This window comes from Triturus cristatus, chromosome 4_1 (genome assembly GCF_964204655.1).
Source record: "Triturus cristatus chromosome 4_1, aTriCri1.1, whole genome shotgun sequence".
Classification (NCBI taxonomy): Eukaryota; Metazoa; Chordata; class Amphibia; order Caudata; family Salamandridae; genus Triturus; species Triturus cristatus.
In genome coordinates, this window is record NC_140585.1 from 267,641,498 (window position 1) to 267,667,109 (window position 25,612).

At 44.6% G+C, this 25,612-nt stretch overlaps 1 protein-coding gene across 1 annotated transcript in view; it reads right to left on the minus strand.

Annotated features, from left to right (window-relative positions):
- Positions 1–25,612, minus strand: part of LOC146854246 (rho crystallin-like) — a 167,735-nt gene that overhangs the window by 4,757 nt on the left and 137,366 nt on the right. The window lies entirely within an intron of this gene.

The window sequence follows — 25,612 nt, forward strand, 5'->3', positions numbered from 1 at the left end:
TAAAGTAAACTTTAATGAACAAAATGACACCAAAATGACATATATCCTATAACAAGAACCGGTAGGTCTAAAGCCATATTTGCACTGCCACTGTAGTGGATGGCAAATAGCTGCTGCTATCCACTAGTGGCATTTAACTTCCATGCCCTCAATAAATTGTGTACGATATACTAGGGGCTTATAGGTGTTTCAAATATTCCAATCAGAACTATGCCATTTCGACATGTATAAAGGGGAGCACAGGCCCTTTGACAATGGTTAGCAGGGGTACAAAGTGCAGAGTTCTCACCCTAGCAGAAATATAGGGTCCAACAGAAATAGAAAAAATCTGGGGTGAAAACGCAGCAAAGGCACATTTTCTACAACTGGCATGAATGTCCTGATGAGGGTGGCAAGTGATATAGGTGCATGCTCCTGTCAAGCCCCATAAGTGTCAATCATGTGTTTAATTTGTGCCGATGTTTGCCAGTGATTGACACCGGCACTTGTTTCAATACACAGAACCTATGGCAGTCTACCATATGGTGGCACTGCCTGTCTGTTATTAAGCAGAGCTCATAAGCAGAATGTTCAATATGCTTTAAAAATAACACCAGTGGCCCTAGCCCATCCTTAAGAGCTTAAGGTGATCTAGAATAGTATTTGCTATGTTCGCCCAAAGTGGCCATAGATACGCCTAGACGTGGGTCCCTTGCTCACAGTGACACCGGACCGGCTGATGAGGGGTGATACCTCGAAACTGGTCCCAGGATGCTTGTTTCCAGGCCAGGCAGGACCTGACTTGGCAGTTCAGGCTGGATTGTTCCCATGAGGAGCAGGGTCCAGACTGATGTGTATATGGTTGTGCCAACTGGGGTGGCATAGTGAGCAAAAGAACAATAGATTAAACCCAATATCTTGACTGGGGGTGAGTGGTTATAAAGTTTCAGCACTCCGTTCATCATCTTGTTGTGTTTGCTAGCTAGCTAGTGTGTGGTGATTAACATTTGTCAGTGCTGGCAGGGACAGTATGTAGTGTCAAACACTTTGGGCTCCTGAGAAATACCAAGGGCCTGGCACTCATATGTTTTTTTAGAAAGCATTGATAGCACTCATAAATCTATTACAGGTGTAGTAAATTATTAATTTGCATATGATTACATTTCTGAATGCATGGCTAGATTATACTACAGGATCACTCATACATGAAATAAATGTGAAAATATATTAGAAACTGTTTGGAATGTACCAATAGTATGTATATGTCATATTCTTGCTGTGCTAAACAAAGTAATATTATTGTGTATTACGTTATGCATATTTAGCAAACTGCAGATGTTCTAAGTGATATGAGTTGGTTTGTTTATGCCGCAACATACAATGTGGAAGAACCCCTTAGTCAACGGTTGGGCAGAGTATTTCAGAGAGCTGATTGGAGGCTGGCTACAATATTATGTATGTAATAAATTGCAGTTCAGGGCAGCTGAGTTAAATAAAAAGTTCTCCACATTCACCTGTATAGCTGCAATATGTTCAGAAGAGTTTTACCCATGAGCAGGAATAATACATGGTTTCAAATTCTCAGCCTAAGTATTCAGGAGTTGACAATGAACTCTGAACTGAAAGTTCATTTTGATAGCTGTAGAAAAAAGAGAAAGTAAACATAGGGAATAGGTTTCTGAATCTTTATAGATTTTTTTGAATCTCTGCATTTGCCCCAGTAGGGACCCAAGGAAGTAATGATTACTGACCACATTCAAAACTTGAACAGTAAGTGTACATTTATTTTCCTAAAATGAACTGCAATTCAGTTTGTTTGGACAAAGTGAACTGAACTCGCAGTCACAGCATCCGAGGTTCTCAATAGAAAATTTACTTGGTTTATAAAGGAGGAATGTATATATAGTTATGGTTCAGCCACACTTTCCATAGAAAAGGCATTTTTGATTTACCTCTTACTTTGGTTCCTGTTGACAGTTCTGCACCAGATTTGGGAAGCCCAAAATATAGTTAGCTAAGGTCCAGCATGCCAACTTGCTAGCAGTTCTGTGCACGGAATACAAATTCAATGGGGAAAAAGTGTTTTCCTATTTTAGCTGCCCTAGATAATATTGCTTGTGCCTACAGTAAGAACTGCAGAGAACATATTCATGCTAAATTAGGCATGAAAGTATAACTTCACTCAGAAAGTGTGCTTCCATTGATTTAGTGTAAACCTGTTCAATAGTTTAAGATATGATCATTTTTAGAAATGGGGGTCTCTAGTTGGCAGAGGTAGGTACCTTTGTCCAAGTAGGGACCGTTCTTCCTAAGAGGGTAAGGGGGATACACTTCTAAAATAGCCCCTTCTCACCCCCTTGGTAGCTTGGCATGAGCAGACAGGCTTATCTCAGAGGCAGTGTGTAAAGTATGTTATGCATGCATACAGTAACAGTGAAAACACTACAAATGTACACCACACCAGTTTAGAAAAATAAGCAAAACTTTAAACTAACAAGACAAAAAAAACAGAAATCCAACATACAATAATGTTAAAATTAGTTACTTTGCAAGATAACCTTTAAATTGCAGAAATAGCTGGAAAAAACAGTTCATCTGAGTCAGTAGCTCCGTCCGGGGATACGTCGATGCTAAAAACAACAGAGTCTAACAATTACAGCTGACCGCGTCGGTGCGTGGTCAGCTAAAGTGAAGACAGACTCGAAAACAGTACCTTTACTCGTTGCGGCTGACACAATGGTTCTAGCCGGTCAGGGGCAACAATCGCGTTTGTGATGTGAGATGGAAGCGTTACAGGGTGCAGTGTCCTCTTGGCTCGGTACAGGCAGCAGCTAGTTGAAGTAGTCGGTGAGACCAAGACTTGCATTGCAGGGTGAGACGGTGCTCGGTGTGGTGCTGGCAGGTGACTGTGCGGTGACGGATTCGATTGATGTTTGAGTCGGGCAGCAAAAGAGTCAGTGATGTTTGTGCAGCGTGTAGCGAAGCCGTGCGGAGTGCGGTGCCATAGAACGCGGTCCAAGCAGCGGCTCGTTGACTGAGTCGGTGATATCAGGGTTGCATTTCGAAGCGAGGTGGTGCTCTCTGCAATGCCTTCAGGACACGGAGTCTGCGATGGACTAGATGACGGAGTCCGCTGTTCTTTACTTCTGTAGCGACCGGAACCAGCGGAACCAGAGAAGGTACCCAGAAGAATGGTGAGGTCTTTGCTGTACCTGAGACCTCTTGAACAGGGGCCAAGCTCCACTTCAAGCCCTTGGAGATACTGTCTCAAGCAGGATGCACACACAGTTCCTCTCCTTGGCAGAAACAGCCACTGCAGGCCAACCCCAGACAGCACACAGCAAAGGGGCAGTACTCCTCCTTCAGTTTCTCCACCTCTTCTCCTTGGCAAAGGTTCCTCTTAAAGTCCTAAAAGTGATCTAAGGTTATCGGATCTGGGCCCCAATATTTATACAGCAAAATCCTTTGTTCTGTCGTGGCAGAGAAGCCCTGTGCTCAGTCAAAACCAGTTCTGTCCTCTGTGGTGCAGCTTCCTGGCAGGAGGTGGAGACAGCATTGTGGAAGGCCGACCACGCCCATTCAGGTGAAAGGAAATCTCCTCCCTCTACTCTAAATGCAGCCCAGGTCTATTCAGCCCAGCCCTGACTCATCCAGACTCTCTGGAGCCACTGCACACCCCAAGTGCTTGTCACTCCAAAGCCATGCAGTCAATACACATCCTAGCAGAGGCCCACTGGATGGCTAAGCAAGAAAAGACCTACTTTCTGAAAGTGGGATTTTCAAACACAGAATGTAAAAATCACCCTCACTAAAAGATGCATTTAAACATTCTGACTTCAGGCATACTAAACTTTACTTTCCTACCTTATTCCCAGGGGTAGTTATGTTTATAAGATGTTATAAGAAAACTCCCCATTCTATCCTATGGGAACAGGTAGCCTTGCAATAGTGAAAAACTAAATTGGCAGTAATTCACTATCAGGACATGCCACTCACACCAGGGCATGTCCTACTTCTGACATACACTGCACCCTGCTCATAGGGGTACTTTGGGCCTACCTTAGGGATGACTAACATGTAAGAAAAGGGAAGGCTTGGACCTGGCAAGTGGGTGTGCTTGCCAAGTCGGCACAACAGTACTAGACAGCACACAGATACTGCAGTGGCAGATCTGAATCACATTTACAGGCTGCTCATGTGGGTGGCACAATCAGTGCTCCAAGCCCATTAGCAGCATTTGATTTAAAGGTCCTGGGCACATACAGTGTGCACTTTAGTAGGGACTGACTAGTAAATCAAATATGCCAATCATGGAGTCACTAATCCATACAATAATTTACAAAGGGAGCACTTGCACTTTGGCACTGAACAGCAGTGGCAAAGTGCCCAAAGCATCTAGACCAGCAAAAACGAAGTCCAACACACAGCAAAATAACAGGAGGCAAATGCAAAAATACAGGGGAAACCCATGCCAATGGTGTCAGGTCTAGCAATCATTTTTTAAAAGTTGACAAGCAGGGCTTAAAAGGGTTTACACTTTGGTATAGCTCAGTCATTTAAAACTGTGATTCAAAATATCTTACCCAATGTCAATCACACTTGAATTTTTCTCAAATGTGATTGGCTGATGAAAGAACTCATTTTTTTCTACCATTTTGAAATCGTAATTTTTTTCCCCAGTGGAAAATTATTTCAACAGCAATTGGGTTGGAGGATAATGTGAGAGGTGCCCAACCCGGAGGAGTGCTGGGGACGTTTTCCAACATATAAAAAGAATGGTAAACATGCAGCTGCAATTTTATGCTCCAGAAAATTGGAACCATTTTGTGTAGAAAAATTGCCATTGTTATGAAAATCACTTTTTTACTCAATATTATTTTTACTCAATATATATACATTTTTTAAAGGAAAAATAAATAAAACAATATATATATATATTGAAGAAATGTGGCCGGAAAACAAGACGGGGCGGCCACACAAAGCCAAAATCAAGGAATCGCCTGGCAAACCCGCAGCAAGAGAGGATCCAAAAACTAGAGAGCTCTGACAATCTCACTATTGTTAACTTGACTCAAAAACAATTAACGGAGGAACAAGAATCTGTTCTTAAAAAAGGCCTAACTTTCTGTCCAGCAAAAAGATGTGAATATACTCAAACACGGATCGACCTATATCTTTTTTCCAGGAAGTTAAAATTGATGAAGTTTTTCAAATCCAAGAATGTGCAAGGAAATATCAGAGATGCGCCTCATCAGATCTCCGCCCCTGATCCAATAACAACCCTTACAGGGGATGACCTTGAAACATTATGTGTATTATCCAGTCAAGAAACAATGGGATTAGGCGCAACTAAAGATGTTTCCTGTATCCAAAGCTTTGGTATAGAACAAGTTGCTCCAAAAACTCCTTTCAAGCAAACATCAACCTTTGTTCCAGTTACTCCTTACGACTCTATAGATATCTTCGAGGAATCAGTGAAGAAAGACCTCATGGAATTGAGACTCTCGGAATCTACGAACTTATCTAACAACCTTACTTTGAAAGAAAGGACTGCTCTTTCACAATTAATGGATGACCCAAATTTAATCTGTAAACCCTCCGACAAAGGAGGGAACGTGGTATTAATGACAAGAAAGTTCTATGTGGAGGAGGCAATGAGATTACTCTCAGATAGATCATGTTACTCTCCAATTGTTAAATCCGAGTATATTGCAAGTATCAATGAATATCATATACTGATTCAGAAATGGTTTGATCAACATATGCTCAATTTTGATGAATTTAAATATTTAACATGCCCATATCCCACTACAGCTACTTTCTATCATCTACCCAAAATCCATAAAAACTTGGACAGACCGCCAGGCCGTCCTATCGTGTCATCCATTGGGTCATTAACAGAACACATGTCTCATTACATTGATTTTTTCTTGAGGGAGTTTGTGGTAACATTATCCTCGTACATCAAAGATACGACGCATTTCATTTGCAATATTGCTAATACACCTTGGGAACCTGACATGCTCATGATTGTCTTGGACATCACAAGCCTCTACACAATCATTAAGCATGAGCATGGTGTGAAGGCAGTAGAATACTTTTTAAAAGAGAGATCTCTCCAATTCGCCGAGCATAATATCATGCTCAATGAATTTATTCTGTTCTGCCTCAATAATAACATCTTTTTGTTTGACAAACAACATTATCGTCAGATCCAGGGTACAGCCATGGGCACCTGTTTCGCCCCCAGTTACGCGAACCTATTCGTAGGCTGGTGGGAGAGGCAGGTGGCCTGGGCTGATACATATGAACATTGGACTAAAAATATTATTTTATGGTATAGGTACATAGATGACCTGTTTATCTTGTGGAAGGGACCCAAGGACGAAGCTGAAAAATACATTTCAGCACTCAACACAAATACCCTGAACCTTCATTTATCTGGACAAATCAGCACGCAACAAGTCCCCTTCTTGGATCTTAAAGTCTTTGTCCAAGATGGGAGTATCTGTACTACTCTCTTCAGAAAAGAGACTGCAGGGAATTCAGTACTAGAAGCACAGAGTAGCCATCAAAAATCTTTAAAAAACAGCATCCCTTACGGTGAATTATTACGTTTAAAAAGAAACTGTTCCCGTGAGGTGGACTTTCAATGCGAAGCATCAACTGCCATTGAAAGATTTCGATCGCGTGGCTATTGTCCTAACCTACTTATGAAAACTTTAAGCAAGGTTAACAAAATCTCTAGACAATCCCTATTAGACACAAACCATGCTAATGCCAGAACAAAATCAGATATTTGCAGGTCTATCACAACTTTCTCTAATGAGACAAAGACCTTGAGAAAGATCCTTTGCCGTAATTGGCACATTCTGAAAACAGATGTAATAATAGGTGACATCTTACCACCCTATCCACAAATAACCTTCAGAAGATGTAGATCCCTAAAAGACAAATTGGTGAACAGTCACTATGAACCTATTCCTTTTGTCCAACCTATTAGCAAAGTTGCCGGTTTCTTTCCTTGTCTGAAATGTAAGGCGTGTAGGAACAGTAAAAAGGTATCTTCATACAATGTCCCTGGTATGAAAAAACCGAGATCAATTAACAAACTGTTGACTTGTAATACGCCATTCTGCGTCTACTGTCTTACATGTCCTTGCCCAAAGCAATATATTGGCAGCACGATCCACCCCACAAAAAAGCGTATCCTAGAACATGCCAGAGCAATTGAAAAGCAAGACTCCTCATACCCTGTAGCGAGACATTTCGCACAATATCACAATAGTGACAGAAATCTATTGTCATTTTTCTGCCTTGATCATGTCCCAGTCAGTGACCGAATGGGAAATCGGGAATTGAGGTTGAGGAGATTAGAATCTCGCTTTATTATTGACCTCCAAACCACTACACCTTATGGTTTGAATACAGAGGAGGAACTGTCATGTCATTTAGGTAAACGCTGAAATATTTTTTGATATTTGTGGACCGAGATGGTAGAGTGTTTTTCTGCTTCACTGTGACGAATAAATTATTGTCACTTTATGCCCATACAGGGCTCAATTATGTTTAGAATGTTTGAAATGAATTACATGTAATTACTTATTTTTGTTGTATGCAGAATTTTGACTTGTCAATCATTGTAGGCTGATTTGACTCATCTAGGGTAACAATTCGCCTAAAATTGACCGCCTATCGATGTATTTACATTATTTGTTCCAAAGTGCTTTTTTCACTTGTATTAATGAACTTCAGAACTGTATTTAATTTACGATGCAACATATATATTATTTTCCTCAAGTGAACAAAAGTCCGATTTATAACTGCATTGACAGTCTTTTCACTATGTTTATGCTTAAGTGAACCGGAACTAGATTATGTGAACCGGATATAATACTGCTCACGTAAACTGCACGTTGTAACTCAGTCGAAAAAGGCGCGAACGCCGAAACGCGTCCTGCTGTTACTGCTGCTATCTCGAAATAATGCAATAAATTATCGCATCGAGAAACCTTGCTGAGTGCGGTCTCCTTCATTCTTCGAGTGGAGTCCTTGGAGCTTAATATATATATATATATATATATATATATATATATATATACACATATATATATATATATATATATATATATATATATATATATATATATATATATATATATATATATATATATATATATATATATATATATATATATATATATATATATTACCTACTGGCAGTCGCCAGTAGGTAGTTATAGTTAGGACCTATTGACCATAGGAAATCTGCAACATTTCCCTATGCATTTTCCCATAGGACCTGTTGACGCAGCTACAGCCCGAACTGCTGAACGGAATTACACCAAATTTGGCAAAGAGGTGGTCCTCAGTTCAGACTTGTGCCTTTCGCTTAAATGGTGTACAGCCGTTCAGTAGTTCCTGAGAAAATTAGTTAAAAACATTGATATATCTGGGCGGGGCCTAACCACACATCTCATCGTGAGATCTGATTGGCTGTCAGTAATTCATCCAAGAAGTGTTGGTAGCCATCTTGGGACCAATATACATGATAGCACCTCATTAAAAAGCAATGCAGTTAATAGAAGGTTTTAAGACTTTAGTTACATTATAAATCATTTGTTGATGGTACCATACTCATTTTAGGAATTGTGGTGTGTTCTAAGGTGATTTTACCATGTGAAAAAGCCTTCTGCTGTGATATCATGAATAATGTTTGAGAGAAAACTATTTTCTCATGCTTTTCCCACAAAGGTTTGGAAGGTGATCTATAAGCTAAACTGAGAGCATATTTTCTGTAAATTCACATTATCTTTCTCAGTCATGTGAGCATGAATTCTGACATTCTCAGTAAAACATGTACATCCAACAAGGGCAGAGACTGTCAGTTGATTCCTTTGTGTTCTACTGCAGATTCCCAGAGTGTTCTAAAGAACAACTAGAGTGCTAACAGTCCTACTTATGACAAACCTATTGCACACCTAGAGCCATCTTGAGTGGAATAAAGTGGTAGCTCTTAAAACATTTAATTTAAAAAGGAACAAAATGAGGGGGTTCATTTTGCCATAGTAATTATGATTAGTGCTGCAGAAAGAAAAATTAGGGCACATTTTGACTTCTCTAATCCTCTTCTATTTCATAAAAATATTCTGACATGCAGACTGAAACATGCATTTTGAATACCAGCAGCAGACTTCCCTGGTGAGCAGTAGCTTTACTACAGTGATCTAATGAGCAACTAGAGTGCTAACATTTCGAATTTATGGCAAATGTGTGACATATCTGAATGCCTTCTTGATGGAACCAAAGTAAAAACTGAAAGTATTTCCTACTGAGGAGACTGCAGTAAATGAGGAAATTAGGAAACTTCATAACAAATAAATCTCCCAAGATGGCCACAAGAGACAAAAGAGCACAAATGTAGCCCACATATCACCCAGATGTAGCCCAAGTATAGCCCAATGACAGAATGTCCCAGAGTGTTCTAACGAACAACTAGAGCGCTAACAGTCTTACTTATGACAAATGTATGGCACACCTGAAGCCATCTTGATTGGAATAAAGTGGTAACACAAAACATTTAATTTACAAAGGAACAAAATGAGGGGGTTCATTTTGCCATAGAAATTATGATTAGTGCTGCAGAAAGAAAAATTAGGGCACATTTTGACTTCTCAAATCCTCTTCTCTTTCATAAAAAAATTCTGACATGCAGACTGAAACATGCACTTTAAATACCAGCAGCAGACTTCCCTGGTGAGCAGTAGCTTTACTACAGTGATCTAATGAGCAACTAGAGTGCTAACATTCAGAATTTATGGCAAATGTGTGACATATCTGAATACTTTCTTAATGGAATCAAAGTAAAAAACTGAAAGCATTTCCTACTGAGGAGACTGCAGTAAATAAGGAAATTAGGAAACTTCATAACAAATAAATCTCCCAAGATGGCCACCAGAGACAAAAGAGCCCAAATGCAGCACAAATATCACCCAGATGTAGCCCACATGTAGCCCAATAACAGAAGTGTGCAAAACACTTATTTTTTGTGTATTTGCAGTTTTATATAGTGCAGACTTGTCAGGTATTGGAGTGCTTTATATGAGCATTGGTTACATCACACAAGATCAAATTCATTTTGGTTGTAGACATGGGGAGATTAAGTGATTTGACCAGAATCACAGAATGTTGAGCTGAAGCAGAAACTCCAACCTGGTTCCCCAGTTGCAAAGTATGCAGCTCTGGAAGTAACACCACATCCTCTCCCATAGGTGCAACATTTAATCAAGTGGTCAACTGGATAAAAAAACATAAAGATTACAAATAATTTAAAAGTTCTTTGTTTCTATTTGAAAACTCTGAAAATATGTCCTCCTTTTAGTTTTTTAGAGCACTAACCATAATTTTGATGCACATAAGACCCTCTCATATATGTAATTTCTAAAGGAAATGCTCTAGGTATTACAGTTTTGATTACATCAAGATGACATCAGGCGTTCCACACTTTTGTAATAAATATAGAATGTTAGCAATCTAGTTGTTCATTGGGATACTGTTGAGAGGCAGAGGCCAGGGGCACGGACTCTGAAAATTGAAGGGAGGTAGGAGAGTGCAGAGGCAACAATTTAACCACACTGGGCAGGCAGGAAGGGCAGTGGCAGCACAACAGACTATGCAGGTCAGTGGAAAGGGTGGCGGGGCAACAAACCAACAATACAGTACTGGCAAGAGAGGCTGTGGCAATATAATAGACCATTGTGGGCAGAAGGAAGAGGCAGTGGTAGTACAACCATACGTGCCAACAGACCCGTTTCAGCCAGGAAACGTCCAATGTTTTTAAGCTCAAATGGGCTTTATTTGATCTGTCTCCTGTCTACAATCTCCTCTTTCTCAATGTAACTCAAAGGGGAAAATCAATAACCCAGTTTTTTTTTCAAAATCTCCCTTTTACCAGGTTCAAAATGTTCGCAAGTATGGTACATTGGATCATGGTAGGCAGGAGGAATTGGGGTAGGGACATGGACTCGGATAACAGAGGACAGGAGGGACATGGAGAGGCGCACCTAACTGACCCTACAGGGCAGGCATCAGGGTTTGCAGCAGCACAATACACAACAAAGGGCATGCGGGACGGGAGTGCAGCACAACAATCCATAGAAAGCAATAGGGAGGGGACAGGACCATGCACATGGACAACAGAGAACAGAGGGGAAAGAGGCAATGGTAGCTAGCTGACCATAATGGACAGACAGGAGAGAAAGCTGCAGCATAACAGACCATAAAGGGCAGGAGGAACAGATCAGGGGCATTACAATGGAACAGACAAGCCAGGAGGGAGGGAATAGGGGTCTGCACATGGAAACAGAGGGCTGGGGGCAAGGGAGTAGGGCAGGAGCAGCAAGATGACCATGGAGGTCAGGCAGGATGGTCACTAGAAACAAGACACACCATGGAGAGCAACAATGAGACTATGATGGCATACACACAGACCATGGAGGGAAGGTGGGAGGGGGACAGGGGCAGCTAGCTGACCACACAGGGAAGGTGGGAGGGGCCATGGCAGCACAGAAGACCATGCATGGCAAGCGGGAGAGTTAGTTGCAGCACAATGGCTATGATGGGCAAGAAGGAGGGTGCAGGGGCATGCACAAAGGACCATGGAGGATAGAAGGGAGGGTCAGGACCTGGTCACAGACAAGAGAGTTCAGGGGAAGGGGCCTCACAACATACCGCGCGGGGCAGGCAGGAGGAGCAGTTGCAGCACAACAGACCAGGGAGGGCAGAAGGGTGTGGCAGTAAAATGGACCATGGAGGACAGGAGGAAGGGGATAGGGGCATGGCATGTGGACAGGCAGGGTGGAGGTGGCAGGGACAGGTTACAGCCATCTGACAATGCTAGGCAGGTGGTAGGGGAGTTGCAGCTCAACAGAACACTCAGAGTAGATAGGAGTGGCAGGTCCATGGAACATGGTGGGCAAAAAGGATGGGGCAAATTCATGCGCAAAGACATCGGAGGGGAGGGGGAAGGAGAATAGGGGCAGCAAGCTAAACACAGAGGCTAGGCAGGAGGTCAATGATGGGCCATAGAATTGGGCAATGGAGAGCAGGAGGAGTGGACTGGTACATAATGCTAAATGGAGGGCAGTGGCAGCACATCAGACCATGCATGGCAGGAGGGAGGAGGCTAGTCCATGGATTCAGACAACAGAGGATAGGGAGGAGGTGGATGGGGCAACAAGCTAACTGTTCAGAGAAGGTGGGTATTAGGAACTTTATTGTTTTTAAAATGTGTGTCTGTGCAAACTACTTAAAATATGAACAAGTATGCAGCATAATCTCACTTTTATTCAGGAAGAAGAGGACATTTGTGACTGTGACTCCGGACTCACTTGGCAGAAACACCCCCTGACCCTCCACCCCCCATCGCAAAATGTAATGCCCGTGAAAAGGGTAGGTGGACGCAGTGTTATATAGAAAATAGTCCTGAGATCACGATTGAAAATGAAAACTAGATATAGTATATGGTATAAACTATGCACCAAAAAGTGTGATATAAGATGAACCGGGGCGTGAAATATAATATGCAATACATTGTGCGCAATGACAGATTCATTGGAGAGCGCGAGATAGCACAGGCACTAGCGCGTGCTATGCGATATGCGCCTTGGTGTGTAATATGCACAGGGCAGTGTTGTGTAACCTAACTAGTCTCTAAAGTTGTAATATAAAATATGTGCTGGGGAGTGTAACGTTGCATATGCACTGTGACAAAGATATGGATCCCAGATTGTAATATGTATGGCATAGCGCTGTGCGTAATAACATAGGCATCAAGGAAGGCACGTTAGATGGGGCAATATAACCCGTGCAAAGGCAAGTGTGGCATGACATATTCACGGGGTGGTGTTACAGTGCACATGGGCTAGAGAGTGTCATAGCATACGCACTAGCTGGTGGAATACAACACAGAGGTGTGTGGCACTCGGCGGGCACTGGTGGGTGTAACACAGCATTGTGAGGAAATTCGAATTTCGATCGTGATCGTATCGACCCACCATTTTGTGCTCCGCCGCCATTTTGTGTTGCCCTCACTCAGGCAGCACGGTGAACAAAGTCTTTTCTGCTTTTTCTGCAGCATCGTGTCGACATAAGCCTTCTGCCTCTATTTACAAAGCTGGTGTTAGGACTGGCCGAGTACACTAATCCCTGTCTGGTTTTTCTAATCCCTGTCGTAACTATCTGTTGGTTCACACTATTCTCTTCTGACTTTATCTTATTGTCTGGCCTTCGCTATCCTCTGCTCGTATTCTCTCGTTTCACAACTGTCCTCCAAAACACATAAACGTATCTCGCCACCTGCGAGTCTGTTACAAACCTGTTAATGAATTAGTTCGTGGGGAGGGGTGACAAACACAGTTGGAGGAGAGGCTTCTTCGAGTTACTTGATACTTTATTTTCAAACCTTTCCTATTGGTTCTGTTCTGTTTTCCAACCTATCTTATTGGTTCTTTTTTATGTGTTTTAGGTGTGTTCTTAGTTAATTTATATGTCACCTATGTACTATATAAGATTGTGCGCCACGGAGTGAAGTGGCAGTCTCATGAGAACATACCGTGTGTACTTCTAGAACAACTGTACTAGCTGCAGCTAATAAAAATCTGATCTTTTACGCCGACAGAGTGTCCCCGTGTCTCTGTTAGCTGAAGCAGGAGAACCCAGGAGATTAAGGCGTACCCTGCGCCGCCAGACCCAATTGGTTCTGGTTCTTCAAATGGCGCCCAACGTGGGGCGGCTTCAGAGGTAATGGTTCTGCCTGAATGTCGTGAGGAACCCCGCAAGAAAATTCTGGAGGAATCGCGAGCCACGTCAAGCGACCCCTGTATGTCGAAAGTGGTCCGAAGGTCTTTTGCAGCGTGGTTACTCCTTCCTGACGGCTACTGACAACTGCTGCCCTGACTCCTGCCCTGCCTTGGCCCTTCCTTTGTTGATGTATGGTAAGGCGAGACGATAGACGGGCCTCTGTTGGCGTAAGAATACATCCTTAGTTAAGTATTTGGTGGGTCGCTCCCACAATTTTGGTTCTTTGTTTTGTTTCTTTGGTCCTTAGATTCGACTATTGCAATAGCCGAAGCCGAGGGGTAAGTGCATTTGGGCTGCGTAAACTGAGTTTTACCCCCTTGAAGTTTGTGAACAGTCAGGTGAAATCACGAGATGCCTGGTCTGACTAAGTTTGAGAAACTTTGTTGCTTTGGGTGTAATAGGGATTCCCGGCTTGAGGGCTCTTGCCCGATTCCTTCGGTTGGAACTCCCACATATGAGCTCTATTCAAAACATGGTGTTGGCCCCATTGCCTTTAACGAGGCATGGACCCGATACACGAAGAAAGATGGTTTTTTAAAATGGCCAGAAAATGGTAGTTTCGAGCCTGATGTGCTAGATAATATAGAAGCAGTTTTATTTAAAAGAAAAGCTCGGCCGGCAATGTTTGACTCTTTCCGCCTTTGACGTAAGGAAGCCAAACAGAGAGAAATTAAGCAAGCGAAACGAGATAGGAAAGCACAGGGTATGACAATTATACAGGCTGCACAACAATTTAAAGATGATGAAATTAATAATGCGATGGAAATTTCAGAGAGACAGCATCGTATGGCGATAGATAAATGCTATCCGGTGTTGCCTGTTTCCTCTTCCGATAACAAGAAAGATTTAGAAGAAGATCCCTTGATGTCTCACTTATTGAGATTGCCTCCGCCCTATGCACAAGGTGCTAATGCACCCCAGTTGTTACAGCCTGTTCAGCCGCCAGCAGTACCTCCGCCTGCTCCGGCTCTTCCGAATTTGCCCCTCCCAGTATTACCGCCTTTACCAGCTTTGCCTTCAACTTCTTCTACTTTGTCCTCATCTCCTGAACTTCGATCTCCTTTGCCTTCTGCCCCTTCTGCAATTACTGGTTCTCCTTCAGTTAGTTCGCCTAATACCTTGTCCCCTATCCTTATGTCCAATTCTCCGTCTATGTGTAAGCGACTCACGGACACTGTCACTGGTATTCTATCTCCTTTCTTTGAAGCTTTAAATGTGTCTCCGGCTTTTGCTCGAAGACAATCTCGTAGTCAATTTCCAGCTGCCGAAGAACGAGAAAAGTTGGACTCTCTCGCACGCAAATGGATCAAGAGGGGTCCACAGTATAGTGTACCCGATATTATGTCTACCTTCTAACAGTGGAATGCGCCTACGCAGAGATATGTTTTTAATATTATGTGTGATATTCTCGCTAAAGAATGGGAGGATATAAATTCGAGTTCGGTTCCACAGGGTCTGTTAGATGTTCAGACTGACTTTGATAAAGGACTTGTTGTGGGTCCTAAGGTTGAGAACGCTGTAAGGACACTTGTTACCTTTAGAACCTTGTTGTCCTCCCAGACTTTTCTTGACTCCGACCCTTCGGTTAGACTGACAGTGAAAAATTATCCCATGAGAGAGGTTCCTCCAGTTTGGAAGGAAGAAGTTGCAGCTCAAGGTAATAATCCAGCTATTCCTGCTCACTTCCAGCGTATATGGGTACATGTCCCCTGGAAGAGATCTGAAGTTTTAGCACTTAAACAGACTCTACCAGATCCTCGTAAAAACCCTGCGGGTTATTATAAAGAATTATCACAGACTGTTGATGCTTGCATCATGAATCTAGCTGATATAGACATGTTGATGGGGAATGTAGTTCCACAAGCTTTATGGGCTAAGATTCGTAGAGAGGATCATGCTCAAGCATTAGGTGGTGATTGGGCTGCTATAATTGCAGCAGATACAGCTCAAGTGGGTGGTGCCAAACCGGATGCTTTGGTCTCGGAACTCCCAGGTAGGATTATTACATTAATGAAAACGATGATGCCTGCCTTAAGAGTTAACTGGGATAAATTAGCGGCATGCAAACAAAAGAAAGTTGAGAGTGTCTCCGATTTCTTTACTCGTTTTGAGGAGACATTCATCGATCACAGTGGTCAGGATATGGCTACAGAGGGTGGACAGTGGTTATTCGTAGACAAATTTGTATTTAATTTGCTTCCTGAGCTGTCACACAAATTGAAAGATTCTGAGAGTTAATGGGCTGTTTCTTCTTCTGCCCAGATATTGGCTACTGCACAATATTATGAAAACAGAGACAAAGAAGAAAAAGATAAACAAGAGAAAAAGATTAAAGAATTAAAAACGAAGGTTCTCTTGCAACAGGCTTATCCTCCTCGTTATGCTCAGCTTCAGTCTCAACAGCCTCCGCAGTTTCAGAGGCTTTATCAAAAGCCTGAGCCATATATTCCGCGACCTTTGTTAGGTCCTAATCAATGTGCCTATTGTAGAGAGGAAGGTCATTTTAAGACTAGTTGTCCGGTTTTATTGCAGCGAAATGGGACACTATCTGCTTCACGAGGTCGTGCTGGCCTCCAGTCAGCAAACAGAGGTGGAGGTCGAGGTATGTTGACTCAAGAACAGCGTTCCCTTCCTCTTTCTAATTCCATGAATTACTTTGATCAGCAAAATGTTAGGTCTACACAGTATTACAAAGAGGATTGTTATGTTGAAGGCGAGAATGAAAGTCCTCAAGCTAACTAGGACAGCCATGGACAAAGTAAGGGAGTTGTGTCGGTTCCAGTACATCAGAATGGACCTTATGTTAATGTCACTACAATGGGTGTTCCAGAGCCATTTCTCCTAGATACTGGTGCGATGAGAAGTTCTATCAATCATTCAAAACTCCCTGGGGCACCTTTGTCTGGCTTAACGAATGTATCTGTAGGATTTTCTGGCGCCCCAGTTCGTAATCCGGTTTCTTGCCCTTTGCCTATTTCAATTGGCCCTTATGATTTAGAAGTTCCGCTTCTCTTAACGAATGGTTGCGGTGAGAATCTATTGGGCTTGGATCTGTTAAAAAGATTGCATGCCACAATATCTTGTTCTCCTTCTGGTGTATATCTCACTTTAGGACAAAAACTGACTTCTCCAATGTATCTGTCTAAAGACCAATTCCCACCTGAATTGTCTTCCCTTCCTGCAACGCTTTGGGCTACGGGTCCGAACGATGTATTCCGCAATACAGAATTTCTACTGAAGGTGAAAAAGCGCTTTTGGAAATCATGTATGATTTGATTCAGAAGGGTGTAGTTGAGGAAACAAGAGGAAACATATGCAATAGTCCTATTCTTCCTGTTCTTAAACACACTGATCCTTCTCAGCCTCCTGTATATCGTTTCGTAATTGATCTCCAGGAGGTAAACAAGATTGTTGTACCACAGTTTCCTGTTGTCCCAGATATCACTGCGCTGTTGACGATGATACCTTCTACAGCGGTTTGGTTTTCTGTTATCGATCTAAAGAATGCTTTCTTTAGTATTCCCATTGCTGAAGAGAGTAGGGATATTTTTGGCTTCTCTCTTGGAGGCCGAAGCTTCCGGTTCAAACGCGCACCTCAGGGCTATAGTGAAAGTCCCTCTATTTACAGTCAAGCTCTAAAATGTCATCTTGATGCTTTTCATTTGCCGCCTGGTGCTGCTCTTATACAGTACATGGACGATTTGTTAATCGCTGCTGATTCAGAAGATATTTGCAAAAATGTGACTGTTGCATTCTTACGTCATTTGTTTGATCTGAAACATAAGGTTTCACCTTCCAAACTACAATATGTTCGTCGAGAGGTTACCTACTTGGGTCATCTCCTATCAAAGGAGGGACGGCGATTAACCCCAGAACGAATTCAAGCAATTGCCCAAATGTCTGTACCATCCACACAAAGGGAGGTACGTGCCTTTCTGGGTATTACTTCTTATTGTAGGCAGTGGATTCCGAACTTTTCTTTGTTGGCCAAACCTCTGTTGGCACTTACCCTGAAAGATACACCTCAGCCCCTTCCATGGACTGACGAATGTCAGAAGAGTTTTTCTGACTTACGTGCTGCTCTGTGCTCTGCTCCTGTATTGGGTACTCCCGATTACAGTAAGCCGTTCACGCTCTATGTCCATGAAAGAGAGGGTTGTGCATTGTCGGTTTTAATGCAGCGATTTGGAGATAAACAGCGGCCATGTGCATATTTTTCGGCTACGTTAAATCCAGTAGCTAAAGCATTGCCTAGTTGTCTTAAAGCGACAGCAGCAATTTCTATTCAACAGTCGGCTGGAGTGGTGTTAGATAATACTCTCGTTGTCATGGTACCACATGCAGTGGATACTTTGCTAAACAGAACAAAAACACAGCATCTTACGAGTGCTCGTTTGTTTGGATATGAGTTGACACTTTTGGCTAGTCACGTGCACATCAAACGATGTAACACTTTGAATCCAGCTACTTTGTTGCCTCTTCCAGTAGACAAAGATGACCAAGAACAACATGATTGTTTCCTCCGTACTGAGGAAGAAACAAAAGGAAGAATTGACTTGAAAGATACACCGCTAGAAAATCCGGATGGAATTCTATGGGTGGGCGGTTCTTGTTTTAGGCTTCCTAATGGAGATACAACTTCAGCCTATGCTGTTACTACTTTACATACAGTTGTGGAAACAGTACGCATTAGACACAATTCAGCTCAAGCAGCAGAACTGATAGCTTTGACAAGAGCCTGTGTGTTATCCAAAGGAAAAAGAGTGAACGTGTACACCGATAGCCACTATGCTTTTGGTGTAGCGTTCAATTTTGGACGTTTATGGACAGAAAGGGGATTCATTACTTCACATGGCACTGAAATACAACATGGTCAGTTGGTGACTGATCTTCTTGAGTCACTTTCTTTGCCTACCCAGATAGCGATTGTGAAATGTAGTGCACACAAAAAGATTACAAATGATGTTGGTCGAGGAAATGCATTTGCAGATGAAGTAGCGAAAAAGACAGCGAGAGATGCTACAAGTCGAATGTATGTTGCGGGTCCTGCGAATTGGGTTAGAGAGAGAGGAATGTATGAGAATACAGTAGAAAGTGTAAGGTCGATTCAGGAAGAAGCTACAAAGAAGGAATTGAGCAAGTGGAAAGAAAGTACAGGAATGTTAGATGAGATGGGATGTTGGGTGGAATTGTCTGAGCACCAAGGTTGGCTGTTACCAGATGCCCATGTACTACCAGTAGTTACTATGGAGCATGGTCCAGCCCACTTAAGTGCGAAGGGAATATGCAAATTTCTGGCTCCAGTATGGCAAAATGAAGGGATTCCAAAGTGTGCAGATAATGTAGTGAAACATTGCATTGTTTGTATAATGTATAATCCTGGAAAGGGAACTCCAACTCCAGCAGGTCATTTTGCTCCTCCGACATATCCATTTGAGGTGTTGCAAATCGATTACATTCATATGGAAAGATACAACAACCTCAAATATGTTCTAGTAGTAGTGTGTGCCTTCTCTAGGTGGATCGAAGCATACCCTCTAAAAGACAATACAGCCTTATCCACAGCCAAAGTTCTACTAAAAGGATTTTTCCCCAGGTTTGGTTTGCCGCGCATTATCTGGAGTGACAATGGGAGCGAATTTGTGGGCCAAGTCATGCAAAAAGTTTGTGCAGGTCTTGGTAGCAAGCAAAAGTTCCATGCGGCAAATCATCCACAGTCACCGGGTTTAGTAGAATGTTACAACGGTACACTAAAACTCAAACTAGCGAAAGTACAAGCTAGTACAGGCCTTAGTTGGCCCGATGCTTTACCATTGGCTCTTCTATCCACCAGAACAGCAGTACACTCTCGTTTGGGACTTAGCCCTTACGAAGAGGTTTTTGGGCGCCCAGCTAATATATGGGGAGTCCCTTGCCCTAAGAAATAATCAGACTTGCCATATCCAATGTTGATTGATTACTTGCATGACCTTACGACTAAATTGCGTGTTCTCCATCAACAGGTTCAGAGTGCTTTGCCGGAGGTTTCCACAGACCCAGGTCATTCCATCCAGCCAGGTGACTGGGTTTGCATAAAGAATTTTCAAAGGACGAAAAATTTGGAGCCCCGGTGGAAGGAACCCCGATTGGTCCTATTAGCAACGAGAACAGCGGTGAAAGTCGAAGGAAAGAAGAACTGGATTCACGGCGTGCACTGCAAGAAGGTTCCTTTGCCTTTGCCCTTCGATCAGTGGGTCCGTAGAGGTATTAGAGACTGAGAGCGAGAAGGTTCCACGATTTGTATCTTTTAGTGATGCACGCCTGAATGGAACATTGTCTGAGAAAGAGGACGACGACATTCTCCAAGAAGCGATACCACCACATCATCTCTTAAATACGACAAATCCGCGAATATTGTTCCGAGACCAAACTGCACCCGATAAAGAACGCTATAACCTAAGACCTAGACTAAAGAACACTTAGGAATTTCTCTCTCCTATGTAGTATTCTATCCCGGTTGCAGGGTCACGGTAGGAGTCTTAATTGTGACCTGAGTAGTGGCAATAGGCCTGCAGGACTTGCAGTGTCATAGAACGGTAGATAATGATAATTAAGTGATTGAGGAAGATTGCCGTGAGCATCCACTTAGAAAGATGGAGACTACATTAGGCGAAAGAGAGAGAAAGGATAAGATGAAGGATAAACATTACGAATCAATGTACAGTCGTTGTGGTATAGCTTTATGTATTATTATATTATTGTGTATTCTTTTGGCGTGTATAAATTGGATTGTTATTGCTCTGCAGCGAAAAGTTGTCTCTCCTTCTACCTCTTCGTCTTCTTCTACTGTCTCTCCACATCTATTTCATACACTTCCTCAACATGAACTCATAAGAAGAACTGAATATTACAATAACTCATTTGTCCAGTTATTACATCAACACCAATTAGTAATTGTTAGATCTGGGGGTCTCTAGTTGGCAGAGGTATACACCTTAGACCAAATAGGGACCCTTGCTTCTAGTCAGGGTACAGGGACACACACGGTAGATAACCCCTGCTCACCCTCTAGGTAGCTTGGCTCGAGCAGACAGGCTTATCCCCAAGGCAATGTGTAAGGTATTTGCACGTAGACACCACAATGATCCCCCCTCCGCACACCACAAACTTAGACCACACAGGTGAGTTATATCAAAAATAATATATCTTTATCTAGTTTCCGCAGTTGAAATCAAGCATCACAGGTTTACACAATATTCGCTTTCTTGGTTGGTCGGGATCGTAAGACGATGGTCTCTAGTCTCTTGTGTGATTCGATACTCACTGAGAAGGAATCAGTTTGTAGGCTCTTGATGTTTAGGCAGCTACGTTGCTCCGGCGGTGTCGCTGCACTCGTTGTACAAGCGCTCCTCGAGCTGTTCGGTGCAATGTTTCCACAACTCCCTCGACGAGCCCCCAGTGACGATGTCGACGTCACCGGAGTCAGCCACTCACAGCGCGGCTTCGTAGAGTAGGGAAGTGCGACTCTCGATCTGCTTCAGGCCTCCGGATCGCGGCAAGGCACGTGCCGATGAGCACGTCGATCTTCTTGATGCGGCAACCGGTGTCAGGCCCGGGTCAGTGCGGTACTCTCCAGCAAGACATAGAGCAGCCAGCCCACCTCACAGGCAGATGTTGAGAAGCTTGGTAGAACAGTCCACGGTCCCTGCGGCACACAGCAGCGCAGGGGGGACACAGCAGAGTCTTGGGTTCTTGGCAACCTTTCTATCCCTGGGTTGCGAAACAGGAGGCCAGCTCTTCTCAGGCCCTTGGAGATTCAGTTGAAGACACAGCACACAGCAAAGTCTTGTTTGGTCAAGTGGATAGGGTCAGCACACAGCAAGACCCCTTCTCCTCCTCAGCTTCAGTTGTACAGCAGAACAGGTCAGCCTTTAGAGCACACAGCACGGCAATCTTCCTTTAGTTCTTCAGCGGTCCGTCTTTCAGGAGAGGTTCCTCTCGATGGTCGAATCTGAAAATCTGTTGTCAGGGGTCATATACTTATACCCCTAAAAAGTCTTTGAAGTCTTTGTGCAAGGGGGTCCTGAGCCCGGTCTGATCCAGTTCTGGGTGTTGCTGGAGCACTTTGTTTTCCTGGCCTCTACATTCTTTTCAGAGCGAGGGGCAGAGTCGTCAGCCGCCCAGCAGGAGGTGGAGCCAGCAGAGTGGCAGGCAGGCACAGCCCTATTCAATCCCAGGTGCTATCTCCTCCCTCCACTCTCCTCGCAAATGTCGCCATTCAGCAGAGGGCTGACTCAGCCAACCTCCCGGGGAATCCCCAGCCCCTGTCACTCTCAAACCAGACAGTCAATCCACAAGCACGCCCAGGCACACAGAAGGGTCAGACAAGAGAACAGCTACTCTCTAAAAAGTACTATTCTCCAACTCAGGATTTAAAAACAACCTCTCCTAAAAGATGTGTTATTAAATGCTGAGCTCAGGGATATCAAACACTCATGTCTTATCTTATTCCTATGAGAAGATAGGCGGATAGCCATTGGCACCCGCCTCCCCCATGTTAGCCTATGGAACAAGATAACCTTGCAGTAGTGAACACACAAAATGGCCGGTGTTCACTACCAGAACATGTTACCTGCACTAGTACATGCTCTACCTTCTACATACACTGCACCCTGCCCAGGGGGGTACCTTGGGCCTTCCATAGGGATGACTGACGTGTACGAAAAGGGAAGGGTTAGGCCCGGCCAGTGTGGACACTGGCCAGGAGGACATGGCAGTCCGGGGACTGCAGGCAGGCCTGCGGCGGCAGGCCTGAGACACTGTTTTAGGGCTACACAGGTGGGTGGCGCAATCAGCGCTGCAGACCCACTAGTAGCATCTGTCATCACCAGCCCTGGCACACACAGTGCACTTTACTAGGGACTTCACGGTGATACAGATATGCCAATCAGGTATATCCAATCAATACGATATTTTACACAGGGAGCACTTACACTCTGGCACTGATTAGCAGTGGCAGAGTGTCCAAAGCATCTAAACCAGCAAAAACGAAATCCATCACAGCATCAAAAATTCAGGTAGCAGAGGCAAAAGATAGGGGAAAAACCCACGCCAAGGATGTCAGGTCTAACACGTGTCCCCTCCAGCTGAAAGTGGGGAGAACTACCCACCCTCTTGGGAGTTCTCATCGCTAAGGTGGAAAAACCTGGACAGACCATCAGCATTGGCGTGCTCTGTACCGGGACGGTGTTCCACCGTAAAGTCCATTCCCTGTAGGGAGATGGACCACCTCAACAGTTTTGGATTCTCACCCCTCATCTGCATTAACCATCTGAGGGGCCTGTGGTCGGTCTGAATACGGAAGTGAGTCCCAAACAGGTAGGGCCTCAGCTTCTTCAGGGCCCAGACCACAGCGAATGCTTCCCTTTCAATAGCGCTCCACCTCTGTTCCCTGGGAAGTAGCCTTCTACTAATGAAAGCTACGGGTTGGTCCCCGCCCTCGTCGTCCACCTGTGAGAGTACTGCTCCCACACCCTGCTCTGAAGCGTCTGTTTGCACTACGAACTCACTCGAAAAGTCAGGCGCCTTAAGCACCGGTGCTGTGCACATTGCAGTTTTCAGGGCATCAAAAGCAGTTTGACAGGCCTCGGTCCAATTCACTTTCCTGGGCTGATTTCTAGAGGTTAGTTCCGTCAAGGGGGCAACAGTGGTGTCGTATCCCTTGATGAACCGTCTGTAATACCCGGTGAGTCCTAGAAAGGCTCTCACCTCTGTCTGCGTCTTGGGGGGTTCCCAAGCCAGAATGGTATCGATCTTCGCCTGTAGGGGCGCCACCTGGCCGCTCCCCACCTGGTGTCCCAAATACACCACCGATCCCTGCCCTATCTGGCACTTACTGGCCTTGATAGTGAGGCCTGCCTTCTGCAGCGCCCTCAACACTTCACAGAGGTGTTGCAAGTGTTCCTCCCAAGTGGAACTGAACACAGCAATGTCATCCAGGTACGCGGCGCTGAATTGCTCCAGCCCGGTCAGTACCCGGTTGACCAGTCTCTGGAAGGTGGCAGGGGCATTTTTCAATCCAAAGGGCATGACGCGAAACTGGAAGTGCCCCTCTGGTGTGGAAAATGCCGACCTCTCCTTTGCCCCTTCAGTTAAGGCAATCTGCCAGTACCCCGAAGTCAAATCGAAGGTGCTGAGGTACCTGGCAGCTCCCAACCGATCCACGAGCTCATCAGCTCTGGGGATGGGGTGCGCGTCAGTCTTGGTGACCGCATTGAGCCCGCGGTAGTCCACGCAAAACCGAAGTTATGACGGGCCACCGGGTGTAGCAGATTTCTTGGGAACGAGGACCACTAGGCTAGCCCAGGGACTGCTAGAGGGCTCAATTACCCCTAACGCCAACATCTTGGAAACTTCTTCCTTGATGCTGGCCCTGACCTTGTCAGCTACTCTGTAAAACTTCTGTTTCACAGGCAGGCTATCTCCAGTGTCCACATCATGGACGCACCAATTGGTGACACCTGGGGTCAGGGAGAACAGGGAGGCAAACTGACCCAACACCTGGCGACAGTCTCTCTGCTGCTCTGGGGTCAGGGTGGGCGAGAGGACCACACCATCCACTGACCCGTCTTGCTCCTTGGTTGCCAGGAGGTCAGGGAGAGGATCACTATCCTCCTCCCCACCGTCGTCTGTAGCCATGAGCATCGTCATTTCAGACCTCTCGAAGTGGGGTTTGAGGCGGTTCACATGCAAGACTCTAAGGGGCTGCCTAGGAGTCTTCATGTTGATCAGTTAGGTCACCTCACTCTTGCGCTCTACCACCTCATATGGCCCGGTCCACTTGTCACGGAGCGCACAAGGCTCCACCGGCGCCATTACCCACACTTTCTGCCCCGGATGAAATTCTACCAGAGTGGTATTCTGGTCGTACCATCTTTTCATCTCCTCCTGGCTGGCTTCTAGGTTCTCCTGAGCGAGCTTCCTGAAGCGCTGCGTTTGGTTGCGGATGGCCAGCACATAGCTGAACACATCCTGGGGGGTTTTCCCACGGGATTTCTCCCACCCCTCCTTCACCAGTGTGAGAGGTCCTCTAACAGGGTGGCCATACAGCAGTTCAAAGGGGCTGAACCCTAAGGACTTCTGAGGCACCTCCCTGTAGGCAAACAACAGGCATGGTAACAAGACGTCCCACTTCCGTCTCATGGGCTCCGCTAGGCCCATAATCATACCTTTCAGGGTGCGGTTGAACCTTTCAACCAACCCATTTCCTTGAGGGAGGTAAGGAGTGGTGAACTTATAAGTTACTCCACACTCCTCCCACAGAGACTTCATATACCTAGAGATGAAGTTGGTACCCCGGTCGGAGACCACCTCTCTGGGGAACCCCACACGGGAAAAGATCCCCATCAATGCACGGCCTACCACGGGTGCAGTGATTGTCCTGAGAGGGACTGCTTCCGGGTACCGAGTGGCGTGATCCACCAAGACCAGGATAAACCTGTTGCCTAAGGCGGTCTTGGGATCCAGGGGCCCTACGATATCAATGCCCACCCGCTCTAAAGGGGTGCTCACTACAGGAAACGGCTGGAGGGGCGCCACGCACTTCCCTCCGCTCTTACCACTGGCTTGACAGGTTTGGCAAGACTTACAAAAGGTACCGACGTGCTTCTTCATCTGGGGCCAGTAGAAGTGGGTGACAAGCCTGTGATAGGTCTTGTCTTGCCCCAGATGTCCTGCGAGAGGCACGTCGTGAGCCAGACCCAGTAAGAAGTTCCTGAAGCGCTCGGGTACCACC